The sequence below is a fragment of the Pongo abelii genome, chromosome 22 (genome assembly GCF_028885655.2).
Source record: "Pongo abelii isolate AG06213 chromosome 22, NHGRI_mPonAbe1-v2.0_pri, whole genome shotgun sequence".
In the NCBI taxonomy this organism is placed as follows: domain Eukaryota; kingdom Metazoa; phylum Chordata; class Mammalia; order Primates; family Hominidae; genus Pongo; species Pongo abelii.
Window position 1 is genome coordinate 8,064,333 of NC_072007.2, and position 15,153 is coordinate 8,079,485.

Sequence of the window (15,153 nt, forward strand, 5' to 3'; positions counted from 1 at the left end):
TTGTTTTTATGTGAGGATATTTCCTTTTCCAGCATAGGCCTCAAAGCGCTCCAAATATCCACTTGCAGTTTCTACAAAAAGAGTATTTAAAATCTGCTCTTTGAAAAGAAAGTTTCAAGTCTGTGAGTTGACTGCATAAGGCAAAGGGAAGTTTCTGAGAATCCTTCTATCTAGTTTTTATGTGAAGATATCCCCTTTTTCACTGTAGGCCTCAAATCCACTTGCAGAGTCTACAAAAAGGGTGTTTCAAAACTGCTCTACCAAAAAGAAGGTTCAAGCCCGTGAATTGAATGTATAAGGCACAAGGAAGTCTCTGAGAATGCTTCTGTCTAGTTCTTATGTTAAGATATTCCCTTTTTGCAGCATAGGCCTCAAATCGCTCCAAATATCCACTTGCAAATTCTACAAACAGAGTGTTTCAAAACTGTTCTATCAAAAGGAAAGTTCAACCCTGTGAGTTGAACGCACTCATCACAAAGAAATTTCTGAGAATGCTTCTGTCTAATTTTTATGTGAAGATATTCCCTTTTCCAGCATAGGCCTCAAATTGCTCCAAATACCCACTTGTAGATTCTATAAAAAGAGTGTTTCAAAACTGCTCTTTCAAAAGGAATGTTCAAGTCTCAGAGTTGAATGCACTCATCACAAAAATGTTTCTGAGAATGATTCTGCTTAGTTTTTATGGGAAGATATTCCCTTTTCCATCGTAGGCCTCAATGCGCTCCAAATAATCGATAGTAGATTCTACAAAGAGAGTGATTCAAAACTATTCTACCTAAAGGAAGGTTGAACTCAGTGAGCTGAATGCGCCCATCACAGAGAAGTGTCTGAGAATGCTTCTGTCTAATTTTTATGTGAAGATATTTCCTTTTCCAGCATAGGTCTCAAAGCACTCCAAATATCCAATTGCAGATTCTACAAAAAGAGTGTTTCAAAACTGCTCTATCAAAAGGAATGTTCAAGTCTCTGAGTTGAAAGCACTCATCACATAAATGTTTCTGAGAATGATTCTGCTTAGTTTTTATGGGAAGATATTCCCTTTCCCATCATAGGCCTAAATGAGCTCCAAATAATCTATTGTAGATTCTAGAAAGAGAGTGATTCAAAACTGTTCTACCAAAAGGAAGGTTGAACTCTCTGAGTTGAATGCACTCATCACAGAGAAGTGTCTGAGAATGCTTCTGTCTAATTTTTATGTGAAGATATTTCCTTTTCCAGCATAGGTCTCAAAGCTCTCCAAATATCCACTTGCAGATTCTACAAAAAGAGTGTTTCAAAACTGTTCTATCAAAAGGAAAGTTCAACTCTGTAGGCTGAATGCATTCATCACAAAGAAGTTTCAGGGAATGCTTTTGTCTAGTTTTTATGTGAGGATATATCCTTTTCCAGCATAGGCCTCAAAGCACTCCAAATATCCACTTGCAATTTCTACAAAAAGAGTTTTTCAAATCTGCTCTTTCAAAAGGAAGGTTCAAGTCTGTGAGTTGAATGCATAACGCACACTGAAGTTTCTGAGAATGCTTCCTTCTAGTTTTTATGTGAAGATATTCCCTTTTACACCACAGGCCTCAAATCGCTCCAAATATCCACTTGCAGATTCTACAAAAAGGGTGTTTCAAAACTGCTCTATCAAAAGGAAGTTTCTAGTCTGTTAGATGAATGCACGCATCACAAAGAAGTTTCAGAGAATGCTTCTGTCTAGTTTTTATGTGAAGATATTTCCTTTTCCAGATTAGGCCTCAAAGCACACCAAATATCCACTTGCACATTCTACAAAAGGAGTGTTTCAAAACTGCTCTATCAAAAAGAAAGTTCAAGTCTGTGAGTACAATGCGCTCATCATAGAGATGTTTCTGAGAATGCTTCCGTATAGTTTTTATGTGATGATATTTCCTTTTACAGCGTAGCCCTCATAGCGCTCCAAATATCCACTTGCAGATTCTACAAAAAGAGTGTGTCAAAACTGCTATATCAAAAGGAAAGTTTATGTCTGTGAGTTGAATGCACTCATCACTAAGAACTCTGTGAGTATGCTTCTGCTTAGTTTTTATGAGAACATATTTCCATTTCCAGCATAGGCCTCAAAGCGCACCAAGTATCCACTTTCAGATTCTACAAAGAGAGTGTTACAAAACAGTTCTAAAAAAAAGGAGGTTTCAACTCTGTGGGTTGAATGCACTCATCGCAAAGAAGTTTCAGAGAATGCTTCTGTCTAGTTTTTAGGTGAAGACATTCCCTTTTTCATCATAGGCCTCAAATCGCTCCAAATATCCAATTGCAGATTCTACAAAAAGAGTGTTTCAAAACTGCTCTATCAAAAGGAAGGTTCAAGTCTGTGAGTTGAATGCATGAAGCACGGGGAAGTTTTTGGGAATGCTTCTGTCTAGTTTTTATGTGAAGATTTCTCTTTTTGCAGCATAGGCCTCAAATCGCTCCAAATACACACTTGCAGATTCTACAAAAAGAATGTTTCAAAACTGTTCTAGCAAAAGGAAAGTTCAACCCTGTGAGTTGAATGCACTCATCACACAGAAATTTCTGAGAATGTTTCTGTCTAGTTTTGATGTGAAGATATTTCCTTTTCCAGCATAGACCTCAAAGCACTCCAAATATCCACTTGCAGATTCTACAAAACGAGTGTTTCAAAACTACTCTATCAAAAGGAAGGTTCAAGGCTGTGAGTTGAATGCACTCATCACAAAAATATTTCTGAGAATGATTCTGCTTAGTTTTTCCGGGAAGATACTTTCTTTTCCAGCATAGGCCTCAATGAGCTCCAAATAATCTCTTGTAGACTCTACAAAGAGAGTGTTTCATAACTGTTCTACCAAAAGGAAGGTTGAACTCTGTGAGGTGAATGCACTCATCACAGAGAAGTTTCTGTGAATGCTTCCGTCTATTTATTATGTGAAGATATTTCCTTTTCCAGCATACGCCTCAAAGCGCTCCAAATAGCCACTTGCAGATTCTACAAAAAGAGTGTTTCAAAACTGTTCCATCAAAGGGAAGGTTCAACTCTGTGAGGTGAATGCATTCATCACAAAGAAGTTTCGGAGAATGCTTTTGTCTACTTTTTATGTGGGGATATTTCCTTTTCCTGCATAGGCCTCAAAGCGCTCCAAATATCCACTTGCAGTTTCTGCAAAAAAAGTGTTTCAAATCTGCTCTTTCAAAAGGAAGTTTTAAGTCGGTGAGTTGAATGCATACGGCACAGGGAAGTTTCTGAGAATGCTTCTATCTAGTTTTTATGCGAAGATATCCCCTTTTTCACCATAGGCCTCAAATCGCTCCAAATATCCACTTGCAGATTCTACAAAAAGAGGGTTTCAAAACTGCTCTATCAAAAGGAAGGTTCTACTCTGTTAGTTTAATGCACACATCACAAAGAAAATACGGAGAATACTTCTGTCCAGTTTTTATGTGAAGATATTTCCTTTTCCATCTTAGCCCTCAAATCGCACCAAATATACACTTTCATATTTTACAAAAAGACTGTTTCAAAACTGCTCTATCAAAAGGAAATTTAAAGTCTGTGAGTACAATGCACTCATCACAAAGAAGTTTCTGAGCATGCTTCTGTCTAGTATTTATATGAAGAAATTTCCTTTTCGAGCATAGGCCTCAAAGCATTCCAAATATCCACTTGCAGATTCTACAAAAGAGTGTTTCAAAACTGCGCTATCAAAAGGAAGGTTCAACTCTGTGAGTTGAAATCATAAAACACAGAGAAGTTTCTGAGAATGCTTCTGTTTAGTTTTTATGTATACATATTTCCTTTTCCAGCATTGGCCTCAAAGCGCCAAAAATGTCCACCTGCAGATCCTACAAAAAGGGTGTTTCATAACTGCTCTTTGAAAAGCAGGGTTCAAATCTGTGAGTTGAGTGCACACATCACAAAGAAGTTTCTGAGAATACTTCTGTCTAGTTTTTATGTGATGGTATTTCCTTTTCCTGCATAGGCCTCAAAGCGCTCTAAATATCCACTTCCAGATTCTACAAAAAGTGTTTTTCCAAACTGTTCGATCAAAAGGAAGGTTCAAGTCTGTGAGTTGAATTCATAAAGCACAGGGAAGTTTCTGAGAATGCTTCTGTCCAGTTTTTATGTGAAGATATACCCTTTTCCAGGCTAGGCCTCAAAGTGCTAAAACTATCCACTTGCAGATTCTACAATATGGTGTTTCAAAACTGCTTTATCAAAAGGAAGTTTCAATTCTGTGAGTTGAAGGCACACATCACAAAGATGTTTTTGAGAATGCTTCAATATAGTTTTTATGTGAAATTATTTCTTACTCCAGCATAGGCCTCAAGCAATCCAAATATCCACTTGCAGATTCTATAAGAAGATTGTGTCAGAATTGTTCTATCAAAAGGAACTTTCAACACTGTGAGTTGAATGCACTCATCACAAAGAAGTTTCTGAGAATGCTTCTGTCTAGTTTTTAGGTGAAGATATTTTCTTTCCAGCATAGGCCTCAAAGCCCTCCAAACATCCACTTGCAGATTCTACAAAAAGTGTGTTTCAAAACTAGTCTATCAAAAGGAAGGTTCAACTCTGTTGGTTGAACGTTCTGATCCCACAGAAGTTTCTGAGAATGTTTCTGTCTAGTTTTTAGGTGAAGATATTTCCTTTTTCATCATAGGCCTCAAATCACTCCAAATATCCACTTGCAGATTCTACAAAAAGAGTGGTTCAAAACTGCTCTATCAAAAGGAAGGTTCAAGCCTGTGATTTGAATGCATAAAGCACAGGGGAGTCTCTGAGAATGCTTCTGTCTTGTTCTAAAGTTAAGATATTCCCTTTATGCAGCACAGGCCGCAAATCTCTCCAAATATCCACTTGCAAATTCTACAAACAGAGTGTTTCAAAGCTGTTCTATCAAAAGGCAAGTTCAAACCTGTGAGTTGAATGCACTCATCACCAAGAAATTTCTGAGAATGCTTCCGTCTAGTTTTTATGTGAAGATATTTCCTTTTCTAGCATAGGCCTCAAATTGCTCCAAATATCCACTTGCAGATTCTACAAAAAAAGTGTTTCAAAACTGTTCTATCAAAAGGAAGGTTCAACTCTTTGGGTTGAATGCACTCATTCCGAAGTAATTTCTGAGAATGCTTCTGTCTAGTTTTTATACGAAGATATTTCCTTTTCCATCTTTGACCTCAAAGCGCTCAAAATACCCACTTGCAGAATCTACAAAAAGAGTGTTTCAAAACTGCTCTATCGAAAGGAATGTTCAAGTCTGTGAGTTGAATGCACTCATCACAAAAAGGTATCTCAGAATGATTCTGCTTATTTTTTTATGGGAAGATACACCCTTTTCCAGCATAGGTCTTAATGTGCTCCAAATGATCCCTTGTAGATTATACAAAGAGAGTGTTTCATAACTGTTCTACAAAAAGGAAGGTTGAACTCTGTGAGTTGAATGCATTCATCACAGAGAAGTGTCTGACAATGCTTCTGTCTAGTTTTTATGTGAAGATATTTCCTTTTCCAGCATAGGCCTCAAAGCGCTCCAAATATCCACTTGAAGATTCTTCAAAAAGAGTTTTTCAAAACTGCTCTATCAAAAGGAAGGTTCAAGTCTGTGAGTCGAATGCACTGATCACAAAAAAGTATCTCAGAATGATTCTGCTTTTTTTTTAATGGGAAGATACTTCCTTTTCCAGCATAGGCCCCAATGTGCTCCAAATGATCCCTTGTAGATTCTACAAAGAGAGTGTTTCATAACTGTTCTACAAAAAGGAAGGTTGAACTCTGTGAGTTGAATGCACTCATCACAGAGAAGTGTCTGACAATGCTTCTGTCTAATTTTTATGTGAAGATATTTCCTTTTCCAGCGTAGGTCTCAAAGCTCTCCAAATATCCACTTGCAGATTCTACAAAAAGAGTGTTTCAAAACTGTTCTATCAAAAGGAAAGTTCAACTCTGTAAGCTGAATGCATTCATCACAAAGAAGTTTCAGAGAATGCTTTTGTCTAGTTTTTATGTGAGGATATATCCTTTCCCAGCAAAGGCCTCAAACCACTCCAAATATCCACTTGCAATTTCTACAAAAAGAGTTTTTCAAATCTGCTCTTTCAAAAGGAATGTTCAAGTCTGTGAGTTGAATGCATAACGCACACTGAAGTTTCTGAGAATGCTTCCTTCTAGTTTTTATGTGAAGATATTCCCTTTTACACCACAGGCCTCAAATCGCTCCAAATATCCACTTGTAGATTCTACAAAAAGGGTGTTTCAAAACTGCTCTATCAAAAGGAAGTTTCTAGTCTGTTAGATGAATGCACGCATCACAAAGAAGTTTCAGAGAATGCTTCTGTCTAGTTTTTATGTGAAGATATTTCCTTTTCCAGATTAGGCCTCAAAGCACACCAAATATCCACTTGCACATTCTACAAAAGCAGTGTTTCAAAACTGCTCTATCAAGAAGAAAGTTCAAGTCCGTGAGTACAATGCACTCATCATAGAGATGTTTCTGAGAATGCTTCTGTATAGTTTTTATGTGATGATATTTCCTTTTACAGCGTAGGCCTCATAGCGCTCCAAATATCCACTTGCAGATTCTACAAAAAGAGTGTGTCAAAACTGCTATATCAAAAGGAAAGTTTAAGTCTGTGAGTTGGATGCACTCATCACTAAGAACTCTGTGAGTATGCTTCTGCTTAGTTTTTATGAGAACATATTTCCATTTCCAGCATAGGCCTCAAAGCGCACCAAGTATCCACTTTCAGATTCTACACAGAGAGTGTTACAAAACAGTTCTAAAAAAAAGGAGGTTTCAACTCTGTGGGTTGAATGCACTCATCGCAAAGAAGTTTCAGAGAATGCTTCTGTCTAGTTTTTAGTTGAAGTCATTCCCTTTTTCATCATAGGCCTCAAATCGCTCCAAATATCCAATTGCAGATTCTACAAAAAGAGTGTTTCAAAACTGCTCTATCAAAAGGAAGGTTCAAGTCTGTGAGTTGAATGCATGAAGCACGGGGAAGTTTTTGGGAATGCTTCTGTCTAGTTTTTATGTGAAGATATTTCCTTTTCCAGCATAGACCTCAAATTGCTCCAAATATCCACTTGCAGATTCTACAAAAAGACTGTTTCAAAACTGTTCTATCAAAAGGAAAGTTCAACTCGGTGAATTAAATGCACACATCACAAAGAAATTTCTGAGAATGCTTTTGTCTAATTTTTCTGTGAGGATATTTCCTTTTCCATCATAGGCCTCAAAGCACTCCAAATATGCACTTGCACTTTCTACAAAAAGAGTGTTTCAAATCTGCTCTTTCAAAAAGAAGGTTCAAGAGTGTGAGTTGAATGCAAATAGCGCAGGGAAGTTTCTCAGAATGGTTCTGTCTAGTTTTTATATGAAGATATTCCCTTTTCCAGCATAGGCCTCAATGAGCTCCAAATAATCTCTTATAGATTCTTCAAAGAAAGTGTTTCATAAATGACTCATCACAGAGAAGTTTCTGAGAATGCTTCCGTCTAGGTATTATGTGAAGATATTTCTTTTTCCAGCATAGGTCCCAATGCGCTCCAAATATCCACTTGCAGATTCTAAAAAAAGAGTGTTTCAAAACTGTTCTATCAAAGGCAAGGTTCAACTCTGTGAGCTGAATGCATTCATCCCAAAGAAGTTTCGGAGAATGCTTTTGTCTTGTTTTTATGTGAGGATATTTCCTTTTCCAGCATAGGCCTCAAAGCGCTCCAAATATCCACTTGCAGTTTCTACAAAAAGAGTATTTAAAATCTGCTCTTTGAAAAGGAAGTTTCAAGTCTGTGAGTTGACTGCATAAGGCAAAGGGAAGTTTCTGAGAATGCTTCTATCTAGTTTTTATGTGAAGATATCCCCTTTTTCACTGTAGGCCTCAAATCCACTTGCAGAGTCTACAAAAAGGGTGTTTCAAAACTGCTCTACCAAAAAGAAGGTTCAAGCCCGTGAATTGAATGTATAAGGCACAAGGAAGTCTCTGAGAATGCTTCTGTCTAGTTCTTATGTTAAGATATTCCCTTTTTGCAGCATAGGCCTCAAATCGCTCCAAATATCCACTTGCAAATTCTACAAACAGAGTGTTTCAAAATTGTTCTATCAAAAGGAAAGTTCAACCCTGTGAGTTGAACGCACTCATCACAAAGAAATTTCTGAGAATGCTTCTGTCTAATTTTTATGTGAAGATATTCCCTTTTCCAGCATAGGCCTCAAATTGCTCCAAATACCCACTTGTAGTTTCTATAAAAAGAGTGTTTCAAAACTGCTCTTTCAAAAGGAATGTTCAAGTCTCAGAGTTGAATGCACTCATCACAAAAATGTTTCTGAGAATCATTCTGCTTAGTTTTTATGGGAAGATATTCCCTTTTCCATCGTAGGCCTCAATGCGCTCCAAATAATCAATAGTAGATTCTACAAAGAGAGTGATTCAAAACTATTCTACCTAAAGGAAGCTTGAACTCAGTGAGCTGAATGCGCCCATCACAGAGAAGTGTCTGAGAATGCTTCTGTCTAATTTTTATGTGAAGATATTTCCTTTTCCAGCATAGGTCTCAAAGCACTCCAAATATCCAATTGCAGATTCTACAAAAAGAGTGTTTCAAAACTGCTCTATCAAAAGGAATGTTCAAGTCTCTGAGTTGAAAGCACTCATCACATAAATGTTTCTGAGAATGATTCTGCTTAGTTTTTATGGGAAGATATTCCCTTTCCCATCATAGGCCTAAATGAGCTCCAAATAATCTATTGTAGATTCTAGAAAGAGAGTGATTCAAAACTGTTCTACCAAAAGGAAGGTTGAACTCTCTGAGTTGAATGCACTCATCACAGAGAAGTGTCTGAGAATGCTTCTGTCTAATTTTTATGTGAAGATATTTCCTTTTCCAGCATAGGTCTCAAAGCTCTCCAAATATCCACTTGCAGATTCTACAAAAAGAGTGTTTCAAAACTGTTCTATCAAAAGGAAAGTTCAACTCTGTAGGCTGAATGCATTCATCACAAAGAAGTTTCAGGGAATGCTTTTGTCTAGTTTTTATGTGAGGATATATCCTTTTCCAGCATAGGCCTCAAAGCACTCCAAATATCCACTTGCAATTTCTACAAAAAGAGTTTTTCAAATCTGCTCTTTCAAAAGGAAGGTTCAAGTCTGTGAGTTGAATGCATAACGCACACTGAAGTTTCTGAGAATGCTTCCTTCTAGTTTTTATGTGAAGATATTCCCTTTTACACCACAGGCCTCAAATCGCTCCAAATATCCACTTGCAGATTCTACAAAAAGGGTGTTTCAAAACTGCTCTATCAAAAGGAAGTTTCTAGTCTGTTAGATGAATGCACGCATCACAAAGAAGTTTCAGAGAATGCTTCTGTCTAGTTTTTATGTGAAGATATTTCCTTTTCCAGATTAGGCCTCAAAGCACACCAAATATCCACTTGCACATTCTACAAAAGGAGTGTTTCAAAACTGCTCTATCAAAAAGAAAGTTCAAGTCTGTGAGTACAATGCGCTCATCATAGAGATGTTTCTGAGAATGCTTCCGTATAGTTTTTGTGTGATGATATTTCCTTTTACAGCGTAGCCCTCATAGCGCTCCAAATATCCACTTGCAGATTCTACAAAAAGAGTGTGTCAAAACTGCTATATCAAAAGGAAAGTTTATGTCTGTGAGTTGAATGCACTCATCACTAAGAACTCTGTGAGTATGCTTCTGCTTAGTTTTTATGAGAACATATTTCCATTTCCAGCATAGGCCTCAAAGCGCACCAAGTATCCACTTTCAGATTCTACAAAGAGAGTGTTACAAAACAGTTCTAAAAAAAAGGAGGTTTCAACTCTGTGGGTTGAATGCACTCATCGCAAAGAAGTTTCAGAGAATGCTTCTGTCTAGTTTTTAGGTGAAGACATTCCCTTTTTCATCATAGGCCTCAAATCGCTCCAAATATCCAATTGCAGATTCTACAAAAAGAGTGTTTCAAAACTGCTCTATCAAAAGGAAGGTTCAAGTCTGTGAGTTGAATGCATGAAGCACGGGGAAGTTTTTGGGAATGCTTCTGTCTAGTTTTTATGTGAAGATTTCTCTTTTTGCAGCATAGGCCTCAAATCGCTCCAAATACACACTTGCAGATTCTACAAAAAGAATGTTTCAAAACTGTTCTAGCAAAAGGAAAGTTCAACCCTGTGAGTTGAATGCACTCATCACACAGAAATTTCTGAGAATGTTTCTGTCTAGTTTTGATGTGAAGATATTTCCTTTTCCAGCATAGACCTCAAAGCACTCCAAATATCCACTTGCAGATTCTACAAAACGAGTGTTTCAAAACTACTCTATCAAAAGGAAGGTTCAAGGCTGTGAGTTGAATGCACTCATCACAAAAATATTTCTGAGAATGATTCTGCTTAGTTTTTCCGGGAAGATACTTTCTTTTCCAGCATAGGCCTCAATGAGCTCCAAATAATCTCTTGTAGACTCTACAAAGAGAGTGTTTCATAACTGTTCTACCAAAAGGAAGGTTGAACTCTGTGAGGTGAATGCACTCATCACAGAGAAGTTTCTGTGAATGCTTCCGTCTATTTATTATGTGAAGATATTTCCTTTTCCAGCATACGCCTCAAAGCGCTCCAAATAGCCACTTGCAGATTCTACAAAAAGAGTGTTTCAAAACTGTTCCATCAAAGGGAAGGTTCAACTCTGTGAGGTGAATGCATTCATCACAAAGAAGTTTCGGAGAATGCTTTTGTCTACTTTTTATGTGGGGATATTTCCTTTTCCTGCATAGGCCTCAAAGCGCTCCAAATATCCACTTGCAGTTTCTGCAAAAAAAGTGTTTCAAATCTGCTCTTTCAAAAGGAAGTTATAAGTCGGTGAGTTGAATGCATACGGCACAGGGAAGTTTCTGAGAATGCTTCTATCTAGTTTTTATGCGAAGATATCCCCTTTTTCACCATAGGCCTCAAATCGCTCCAAATATCCACTTGCAGATTCTACAAAAAGAGGGTTTCAAAACTGCTCTATCAAAAGGAAGGTTCTACTCTGTTAGTTTAATGCACACATCACAAAGAAAATACGGAGAATACTTCTGTCCAGTTTTTATGTGAAGATATTTCCTTTTCCATCTTAGCCCTCAAATCGCACCAAATATACACTTTCATATTTTACAAAAAGACTGTTTCAAAACTGCTCTATCAAAAGGAAATTTAAAGTCTGTGAGTACAATGCACTCATCACAAAGAAGTTTCTGAGCATGCTTCTGTCTAGTATTTATATGAAGAAATTTCCTTTTCGAGCATAGGCCTCAAAGCATTCCAAATATCCACTTGCAGATTCTACAAAAGAGTGTTTCAAAACTGCGCTATCAAAAGGAAGGTTCAACTCTGTGAGTTGAAATCATAAAACACAGAGAAGTTTCTGAGAATGCTTCTGTTTAGTTTTTATGTATACATATTTCCTTTTCCAGCATTGGCCTCAAAGCGCCAAAAATGTCCACCTGCAGATCCTACAAAAAGGGTGTTTCATAACTGTTCTTTGAAAAGCAGGGTTCAAATCTGTGAGTTGAGTGCACACATCACAAAGAAGTTTCTGAGAATACTTCTGTCTAGTTTTTATGTGATGGTATTTCCTTTTCCTGCATAGGCCTCAAAGCGCTCTAAATATCCACTTCCAGATTCTACAAAAAGTGTTTTTCCAAACTGTTCGATCAAAAGGAAGGTTCAAGTCTGTGAGTTGAATTCATAAAGCACAGGGAAGTTTCTGAGAATGCTTCTGTCCAGTTTTTATGTGAAGATATACCCTTTTCCAGGCTAGGCCTCAAAGTGCTAAAACTATCCACTTGCAGATTCTACAATATGGTGTTTCAAAACTGCTTTATCAAAAGGAAGTTTCAATTCTGTGAGTTGAAGGCACACATCACAAAGATGTTTTTGAGAATGCTTCAATATAGTTTTTATGTGAAATTATTTCTTACTCCAGCATAGGCCTCAAGCAATCCAAATATCCACTTGCAGATTCTACAAAAAGACTGTTTCAAAACTGTTCTATCAAAAGGAAAGTTCAACTCGGTGAATTAAATGCACACATCACAAAGAAATTTCTGAGAATGCTTTTGTCTAATTTTTCTGTGAGGATATTTCCTTTTCCATCATAGGCCTCAAAGCACTCCAAATATGCACTTGCACTTTCTACAAAAAGAGTGTTTCAAATCTGCTCTTTCAAAAAGAAGGTTCAAGAGTGTGAGTTGAATGCAAATAGCGCAGGGAAGTTTCTCAGAATGGTTCTGTCTAGTTTTTATATGAAGATATTCCCTTTTCCAGCAGAGGCCTCAATGAGCTCCAAATAATCTCTTATAGATTCTTCAAAGAAAGTGTTTCATAAATGACTCATCACAGAGAAGTTTCTGAGAATGCTTCCGTCTAGGTATTATGTGAAGATATTTCTTTTTCCAGCATAGGTCCCAATGCGCTCCAAATATCCACTTGCAGATTCTAAAAAAAGAGTGTTTCAAAACTGTTCTATCAAAGGCAAGGTTCAACTCTGTGAGCTGAATGCATTCATCCCAAAGAAGTTTCGGAGAATGCTTTTGTCTTGTTTTTATGTGAGGATATTTCCTTTTCCAGCATAGGCCTCAAAGCGCTCCAAATATCCACTTGCAGTTTCTACAAAAAGAGTATTTAAAATCTGCTCTTTGAAAAGAAAGTTTCAAGTCTGTGAGTTGACTGCATAAGGCAAAGGGAAGTTTCTGAGAATGCTTCTATCTAGTTTTTATGTGAAGATATCCCCTTTTTCACTGTAGGCCTCAAATCCACTTGCAGAGTCTACAAAAAGGGTGTTTCAAAACTGCTCTACCAAAAAGAAGGTTCAAGCCCGTGAATTGAATGTATAAGGCACAAGGAAGTCTCTGAGAATGCTTCTGTCTAGTTCTTATGTTAAGATATTCCCTTTTTGCAGCATAGGCCTCAAATCGCTCCAAATATCCACTTGCAAATTCTACAAACAGAGTGTTTCAAAACTATTCTATCAAAAGGAAAGTTCAACCCTGTGAGTTGAACGCACTCATCACAAAGAAATTTCTGAGAATGCTTCTGTCTAATTTTTATGTGAAGATATTCCCTTTTCCAGCATAGGCCTCAAATTGCTCCAAATACCCACTTGTAGTTTCTATAAAAAGAGTGTTTCAAAACTGCTCTTTCAAAAGGAATGTTCAAGTCTCAGAGTTGAATGCACTCATCACAAAAATGTTTCTGAGAATGATTCTGCTTAGTTTTTATGGGAAGATATTCCCTTTTCCATCGTAGGCCTCAATGCGCTCCAAATAATCGATAGTAGATTCTACAAAGAGAGTGATTCAAAACTATTCTACCTAAAGGAAGGTTGAACTCAGTGAGCTGAATGCGCCCATCACAGAGAAGTGTCTGAGAATGCTTCTGTCTAATTTTTATGTGAAGATATTTCCTTTTCCAGCATAGGTCTCAAAGCACTCCAAATATCCAATTGCAGATTCTACAAAAAGAGTGTTTCAAAACTGCTCTATCAAAAGGAATGTTCAAGTCTCTGAGTTGAAAGCACTCATCACATAAATGTTTCTGAGAATGATTCTGCTTAGTTTTTATGGGAAGATATTCCCTTTCCCATCATAGGCCTAAATGAGCTCCAAATAATCTATTGTAGATTCTAGAAAGAGAGTGATTCAAAACTGTTCTACCAAAAGGAAGGTTGAACTCTCTGAGTTGAATGCACTCATCACAGAGAAGTGTCTGAGAATGCTTCTGTCTAATTTTTATGTGAAGATATTTCCTTTTCCAGCATAGGTCTCAAAGCTCTCCAAATATCCACTTGCAGATTCTACAAAAAGAGTGTTTCAAAACTGTTCTATCAAAAGGAAAGTTCAACTCTGTAGGCTGAATGCATTCATCACAAAGAAGTTTCAGGGAATGCTTTTGTCTAGTTTTTATGTGAGGATATATCCTTTTCCAGCATAGGCCTCAAAGCACTCCAAATATCCACTTGCAATTTCTACAAAAAGAGTTTTTCAAATCTGCTCTTTCAAAAGGAATGTTCAAGTCTGTGAGTTGAATGCATAACGCACACTGAAGTTTCTGAGAATGCTTCCTTCTAGTTTTTATGTGAAGATATTCCCTTTTACACCACAGGCCTCAAATCGCTCCAAATATCCACTTGCAGATTCTACAAAAAGGGTGCTTCAAAACTGCTCTATCAAAAGGAAGTTTCTAGTCTGTTAGATGAATGCACGCATCACAAAGAAGTTTCAGAGAATGCTTCTGTCTAGTTTTTATGTGAAGATATTTCCTTTTCCAGATTAGGCCTCAAAGCACACCAAATATCCACTTGCACATTCTACAAAAGGAGTGTTTCAAAACTGCTCTATCAAAAAGAAAGTTCAAGTCTGTGAGTACAATGCGCTCATCATAGAGATGTTTCTGAGAATGCTTCCGTATAGTTTTTATGTGATGATATTTCCTTTTACAGCGTAGCCCTCATAGCGCTCCAAATATCCACTTGCAGATTCTACAAAAAGAGTGTGTCAAAACTGCTATATCAAAAGGAAAGTTTATGTCTGTGAGTTGAATGCACTCATCACTAAGAACTCTGTGAGTATGCTTCTGCTTAGTTTTTATGAGAACATATTTCCATTTCCAGCATAGGCCTCAAAGCGCACCAAGTATCCACTTTCAGATTCTACAAAGAGAGTGTTACAAAACAGTTCTAAAAAAAAGGAGGTTTCAACTCTGTGGGTTGAATGCACTCATCGCAAAGAAGTTTCAGAGAATGCTTCTGTCTAGTTTTTAGGTGAAGACATTCCCTTTTTCATCATAGGCCTCAAATCGCTCCAAATATCCAATTGCAGATTCTACAAAAAGAGTGTTTCAAAACTGCTCTATCAAAAGGAAGGTTCAAGTCTGTGAGTTGAATGCATGAAGCACGGGGAAGTTTTTGGGAATGCTTCTGTCTAGTTTTTATGTGAAGATTTCTCTTTTTGCAGCATAGGCCTCAAATCGCTCCAAATACACACTTGCAGATTCTACAAAAAGAATGTTTCAAAACTGTTCTAGCAAAAGGAAAGTTCAACCCTGTGAGTTGAATGCACTCATCACACAGAAATTTCTGAGAATGTTTCTGTCTAGTTTTGATGTGAAGATATTTCCTTTTCCAGCATAGACCTCAAA